Below are 7,500 nucleotides of genomic sequence, written 5' to 3' on the forward strand. Positions count from 1 at the left end.
CCCCCCCCCCCCCCTTCCTCATTTCATTTCTCTCTATCGCCCTTTCTCTGACTGGGAGCCTCCTTTCTCGGGTCATTTTTAAAGGTTATGATAAGAAAAGCAAATGAAGTGTGTCTGTATGATCGATACTTTGAGTAATGATAGGAATTTGCTTTCATTTCTGTCATTTTAGTGCATTTTAAGCACAAAAATCACTGTCTGAATCTCTGCTCTCATTTATACAGAGAAAGCGTCTCTCTACTGATGTGTGGAAACCTCATAATTCATATTTTGGCACTTACACTTCATTTAAAGGAACAGTGGAAGATGAAGTGGCATCCCTGGGGCGAGGTGATGATGTTTCCGAGTAAGACTTGTACATATATTTCAGGATGTTGTGCATCACTGGGAATCTTCAGATTATTTCTAAAATATTCACTTTGAAAAAAAAAGGTCTGGCTCGAGTTGTTGCCCAAGGTGGGGGGGTGGAAGTGGAGTGTAGCCAAAGCAGAAATTGCTTTGAAAACATCGACTGACATGCAACAGCAGAACAGGAACTAAAATGTTACCTTAGCTTGATGTACAGTGGAAATACACAGTTTGAGTAATGGGTTTTCTAATTACCTCCTAATACACCAAAGGAGCCAGTTCTCTCTTTTTTCTGAAACCAGTGGTTCTTTAAAGCGGCACTAATCAATAAGGCCATTAATGAACATGCACAGTGGGTCAAAAGACTTGCATACTATGAAAGATGTTGTCATAGTGATGAACGGTTGTTGAATGTAACTAAGTACATTTACGCAAGTACTTTAAAGTATGTATTTGAGGTACTTGGGCCCTGTCTTGCACCCGGCGCGGTGCAAAGCACAAGGCAAGTATCTTTGCTATTTTGACTGTCCTGCACCCATGTCGTTTAAATAGCAAATACACCTGCACCCATGGGCGGGCTGGTCTTACAGGGAGGTGTGTTCAGGTACATTCTGGGCGTGCTGATCTTACAGGGAGGTGTGTTCAGGGGCATTCTTGGCGTTCTGGTCTTACAGGGAGGTGTGTTCAGGGGCATTCTTGGCGTGCTGGTCTTACAGGGAGGTGTGTTCAGGTACATTCTTGGCGTGAAGGTCTTACAGGGAGGTGTGTTCAGGTACATTCTTGGCGTGAAGGTCTTACAGGGAGGTGTGTTCAGGTACATTCTTGGCGGGCTGGTCTTACAGGGAGGTGTGTTCAGGTACATTCTTGTGGTGAAGGTCTTACAGGGAGGTGTGTTCAGGTACATTCTTGGAGTGCTGGTCTTACAGGGAGGTGTGTTAAGGTACATTCTGGGCGTGCTGGTCTTACAGGGTGGTGTGTTCAGGTGCATTCTTGGCGTATTGCTATCTCGAGGCAGCGGGAAGTGAACGTGCCATTGAACAACAAAAACCTGGTCTAAAGTCAATAGTGCAGCATTTCGTTGTTTTTTTAACAGCAAATTCGAAAAATGCGCTTATAGGCGTATGCACAGTGCGCACACTATGCTTGTAACACACACATAGCAGCACACACACATGCAAAAGATTACATATAAAAATATGACCAAGGTACAAACACGCCTGGCTTTTAAAGGGAATGGGAGATGACACTCTGATTGGTTGATTACATGTTACGCCCAGAACACACCTATAATTAATGAAGACACTAAGTACAGCCCTTCTGAACCATGCGCCCCGACACTTTTTCCCGCCGTCAAACTAGCTAAAGTGGATTTGGACATGCCCTAAACGCACCTGCGCTTGATCGTTGAATACGGCCCCTTGAGTCTTTTCTTTCATGCCACTTTCTACTTGTGCTACATTTCAGGAGAGACGTATTGTGCAACAGTCATTTAGTCACTAGTGCTTTTAAAAATCAATGATTAGTTAACAAAACGGATAGGCGCCTGACAGAAAAATAATTGGGAACTATTCATTTAGTAAATTTTCATTTAAAAATACAATCCATTGGTATAATGCAGAGAGGAACTCCAACATGCAGGGCACGATGTCCTGTCTCCGGCGTGAAAGTCCTGTGTGGTTTGAGGTCGTTGTGGTCAGGTGGACGGTTCAAACGACCCAGGACTTTCACCCGGCGTGAAACCGGGTTGTGTTTGAAATCATAATTAGGACAGAAGCGCCACTCTTAAGATTTACTGTATTTTCGTTCTAATGGCCTTTTGAATAGGAGTCCAGGAGCACTACTATTACAGCATCAAAATCACTAAGAAGGCTAAACACAACATGAGACTTTGCTCCAGGTATCACCAGGGGCTCTACACATGAACTCAGCATGAGAACGTTGTTTGTGTACACAGCTTACTAAAAAGAAAAGTTTGAACATCTCACTGTAGCTGTTGGTTTTTCCGCTCTGAGCCATCTTGTCAGTTAAAAGAATCGATCTCCGAATGCAACGCAATAGGAAGGAGAGCAAAGATGGAAAGCTCCTAAAGCTTAGTTCCATTTTGTCATTAGTGAAAAACAATATTGAGCCTCATATAAGAATGGCATTTCCTCCTATGGAGTTCGTTCATTCGGAGATCGACATATCACCCCCCAAACACAAATGACAGAAAAGCTTCAAAAATAACAGAAACAAGCGCGAAAAGCGTTGGAAACAGCAACAGAAGCTTTAGAAAAAATAACATACAGCTGAAATCTTTTTTTTTAATAAAAAATGTTTTAAACAAGGTACAATATACATACAGTGCAACATTACAATGTCAACTGTAACAAGACATCCTTCTATAAACCCCGTCCCAACCACAACAAACCCTTAGGTCGAAAACAGGACATAAAAAAAAAATTAATAACAAAAAGTAAACAAATAGTATACAGTTTAAAATAATAATAGATCTTTTGTTACTCCTGACAACATATAATATGATTATACATATAATGTAGTCATTTTACGCTACCATCCTTATGGTCCTAGAAGGTTTAAAGTTCGAAGAGTAAGAAACGGCTGAAAACCTACCTAGGGCACCAAATTAGTAAAGGTGGGCTCTGCTAATGATCTGTGTCTGCTGGATGTGTAAAAATAGTCTGCTAACAAGGTTACAAATATCAGCTTAACAAGGCCGTAACATGTCAGACTTGAGATTGTACTGACCTTCCTTGATTATAAATGTCATTGTCATTATTAAATACATCTTCATATTTTATTTGCTGTTGATCTATTGTCTTTAGTGCATGTTGGACTGTTTTAAATCAGGCCTGTGTCCCAGTGGCATTAAAGTGCTTAAACTAGTAATATACTGCACTTGTCATATCCAAATAACCTCTTCCTAGTTTGCATGCTTCATTGCACTGTGCTTCTTAAAGGTCCAATGCGTGGGAAATTCTCCCATCTAGCGTTGAGATCATATATCGCGATCTACTCTCTCGCGCCACGCAGTTCAAAGTATGTATTACAGTTACGGTAAATGTTGTGAACCACCGGCCCTCGGGTGGCGGGGGAGTGACGAATGTTGGGAAATGAAGTGCAGGTTAGTCTGACCAGCGGGCAGCGGCGGCCGGACCGGCCGATCAGACCGACCGGAGCGGCCTCGAAACACTACCGGCCCACCGGGAAAATTCTCAACTCTCCCGATTGCCACTCGGCCTCATGCACGTAGTCAAAATCCCCATCTTAGGAACAGGAGTCTTCTTCTTCACCCAGAAAATGAAAAAGTGTGAAGGCTACTGTAACTGATAAACTGATACGTACTATGAACTGCGTGGTGCGAGAGAGTTGATTGCGATAAATGATCTCAATGCTAGAGGGGAGAAGTTCCTCCACATTGGACCTTTAAGTCTTGGTAGCGAAGTTAAATCCCCGGTTTCCCGCAGGTTCTTAAAATGTCTTAAATTGACTGTAAATTTGCTGTAGGTATTACATCTGCTGACTGTGTTTTTTAGATGATGGGGTCCTTTTTCTCCAATGGTCTACTGCAAATCACCTGATATGTCTTTGGTTACCTCACCTTTGTAGCCATTTGTAGTCTTTTAGAGATGAGGCCTTGCAAGATTTTCAGTTTTACGTTATGCTAGCTAGCTAGCGGTGGCTAATGCCTGCCTTGTTTCAACTAAGCAGAACAAAAATGTCAGACCCCCTCATTGCTTCTCAACATTTAACTTTACCAAGAAAATAAAAGTTAGCATTGTAGAGACCATTTCTGCAGAGTTTCTTTTCCCACTGACTGATTTAGCCCCTGTATAACCGCGTGTTTAGCTATTTTAAACACAGTTCCCTGCTAGCGGCACAGCTGACGGAATCCAACCATTTCCAGGAACACTTAACTTCAGTCACTTTAAATAAATCTGTTGGGAGGGTTTCTGTGTGTTCCACTGTGGTTCCTGTTTTATATTAATGAATACAAAGGTTTCAGAAGTAGTTTTTGATTCATTTCTGTGACGTTGCCATGGAATGCCATTAATAATCTGGTTGTTGTGGTTTGGGCTTTTTGTTTGAGATTATTTTCTCGTTTGGCCTTCCCTGTGTTTTTGTCTCGGTTTTCTCCCCGGTCTGGTGTTGTAGATCCTGTCTTATATTTCCCTGTTCTGCTTCCTGTTCTTGATAGTTAGCTTCCTGTCTTGTCTTGTCTAGCTTTACGTTTGCCTGTCTGATTGTCCAGCCCCGCCCTAATGTGATTCACCTGATGTCTCACCTGTTCTCCATTACCTTGTTACCTCTTGTACTTAACCTCTGTGTTTCCCTTGTCTTGTGCCAGATCGTTTTGTCCCGTGCTGCATGACGTCTAGTTTGCCTCTTACTTGCCAGTTGGCCTGGCTGCCGTCCTGTTAGCTTCCCCAGCCTGTGTGTTCCCGTTGGTGTTCCCTGGTTTCCCTGTTTGGATGTTTGATCTTCCCGCGTGCCTTCTTGTTATATTCTGTTGGACCTCCCCCGTTCTACTCCTGTGTTTGGACAATAAATCCCTCTGTTGTGGTTCTACTACTCTGCGTGTGGGTCCTCTTTCTGTCCCGTAACACTGGTGTTCTCAGAGTGCTCTGGCTGTGCCGTCATTGCGGATGTGCTGGCTGTCATGTTGGTTTCATCAAGTTCTACATGTCTAGACCAATCACATTACCTTTTTTACTTCTATTGTTTTAGTTTTTGAGGATGCACAAGGACTATAAGGACATTATTAAGCTATTAAGTTAGTTAATAATCTTGTTAATTAAGTAATAAATGGTGTTTCCTGTAAACTGTTGTTTTTTTTGCATTCTGGGTGCTCAGTTGGTAGAGCGGGCGCCCATCTATGGAGGTTTACACCTTGATGCAGTGGGCCCGGGATTGACTCCAACTAGTGGCCCTTTGTCATCACCCCCCCCAGTTCCATATCTTCCGCTGTCCTGTCAATAAAGGCCTAAAAATGCCCGAAAAATATTCTATAATAATTTGCGGTGGCCTTAAAAATAATTACATTTGACTTCAAAAATGGTGCAAGAACCCTGAAATCAAATGAACATGATCAACAACCAATGGGTGCGCTCCGTCCAGGAAGCAGCAAACGGCCTGAGCTAGTGGTGTTCATGGTTGCTATGGCGCTGCCCTAAGCTAAACGCTAAAGAGGGAAAGTTGCAGATTTTCAAAGCGCTTTATCCAACGTAGATTTACCTGTGGAGCAGTGTCGTGCAGTCAAGCATAAAAATTCAAGCATAAAAATGGTAAATGTTTTTAATAGGCTTGTATTTGTATTTGTACTGTTTATTCTTGTGATTTATATGTGTGTTATTCCAATTATTTGACGGTACGATGACAAATGTAGCAGTTACGCATAATCAAATATTATATAAAATGGTAGAATAAGCTGTGCCTTTACTGTCCATTCAAGCAATAAACCAATGTTGCGCATGTTGTGGTGGGTGGCGCGGGATTTGATAGCATGGCGCGCAATGGTGAAGCAGTGAAATGTCTATTGAAAAAAATGATTACGTAACATTAGCTGATAAGTTTAGCTATTTACGTAATAAACAAAGTAGACTAGAACATGACACGGATCAAGTGTAGCTTTTGATGTGCTTTGTCAATCAAATATGGTTGGGTAATCAAATAGGCTACATTTTATAGTTCAGCAGATAACATACCTGATTACTCGGAGCCCAAATGTTGTAATTCAACCTAGCAGTGTAATAAAGGCCTGTATTAACAATGTAGCCTTGAAGTGGTCATATTATGCTTTTTGGCTTTTTCCCTTTATTGTGTTTTATGTCTTTTTTGTGCACATTATAGGTTTACAAAGTGAAAAAGCCCAAAGTTCTCCCCCAAAGGGACTTACCATCTCCAACAGAAAAGACTGTTCCAAACAGCTCTATTGTAGTCCAGCCTTTACTTCAGAGACAAACATGCGTCACTTTGTTACACACGATACGATATGTGGATTTCTGTACCTGGGCGGGTCTCTATCTACGTGGGCTGGGGATGGCCCAAATCCAGGTTTCGGGATCGGTTCCGGCTGAATATTGGGCTTTTTGAGGGGTTGTGCTTCTGCCAAACCCTACACTTGCACCTTGCGTGCTACGCTGGTCGACGTAATGGCGCCGGCGTTGATTACAGGACGGTGTTTACGTAGGTGGACCGTTGAAAGCAGTAGGCTGTGAGAAAGTGAAAATGGAACCAGTGAGCAGAAAAAGTGATGTTTGGCCGTACTTTCAGTCAAGAGAAGGCGATTCAAGTTGAGCTACATGTTCAATTAACAATGCCGATTTGTCTCAGGGTGGCAAGGACCCTAAACAATACACAACATCACCGCTGTTAAAATATTTGCGTATGAAACATCTGAAAGAATACGAGCTGTGCATGAAGGACTCTGCAGACAGCAGCCAAAATGCAGCAACTTCAGGTACGGCAAAAGAAGGACAGTCAGAGCTAAAAACGTGTATCGGAGTGTTTTTGATTGCTAAACGACATTGGGTAGAACTGAAGCCACGTGCAAAACTCGAACTACAGTCTTCACTGCCAACAGTCACCTGATCTAAACAGTTCACATCTCCTGAAAAAACTCATTCACAGCCACACAGCTCCTACCACCCGTCTGAGAACCGGCTCAGTGCACCAGACACGATGACCAGTCCTCACTGAGATAACACACACTCTGTCACTGGGAACACACTGAGGGTAAAATCACTAGCATCACACACTAATACAGAAACTTTCTCGTCTTTACAGAACACTTTGAGTGACTTCAAATTACTCAATAGTTTCTTTAAAGAAAACATACAGATTGCGTAATACACCAATTTTCACATAAGGTAAAGAAGAAGGAATGAAAATCAGCAGTGTGCTTCAATATAGTATGTTGTCTCTAGTAATTTTTGGAATTACTTGAAAATAAAACTAAAGGTACATAAAAGTGTGACTGAGCCCTCCTCTCTCCAGCATCATGGGGCAAGATTTCCTCACCCCATGGGTCTCTCTCTCACATCATCTCTAAATACTAATGAATGTGACGTTTTTAATGCTTTCACCTCCATTACTTTCTGAAAAACAGTAATATAGTGCTTTACTATTGTAAAGATACAGTGTTTTTCATAT

General features: G+C 42.1%; 1 long non-coding RNA gene across 1 annotated transcript in view; it reads left to right on the top strand.

Moving 5' to 3' along the window:
- The window catches only part of LOC117937749, a 19,362-nt gene that overhangs the window by 9,902 nt on the left and 1,960 nt on the right, over positions 1–7,500 (top strand). The window contains exon 2 of the long non-coding RNA XR_004655233.1: positions 4,001–4,006. This is a non-coding gene — a long non-coding RNA (uncharacterized LOC117937749). The remainder of the gene's footprint in view (positions 1–4,000; positions 4,007–7,500) is intronic.

This window comes from Etheostoma cragini, chromosome 22 (genome assembly GCF_013103735.1).
Source record: "Etheostoma cragini isolate CJK2018 chromosome 22, CSU_Ecrag_1.0, whole genome shotgun sequence".
Lineage (NCBI taxonomy): Eukaryota > Metazoa > Chordata > Actinopteri > Perciformes > Percidae > Etheostoma > Etheostoma cragini.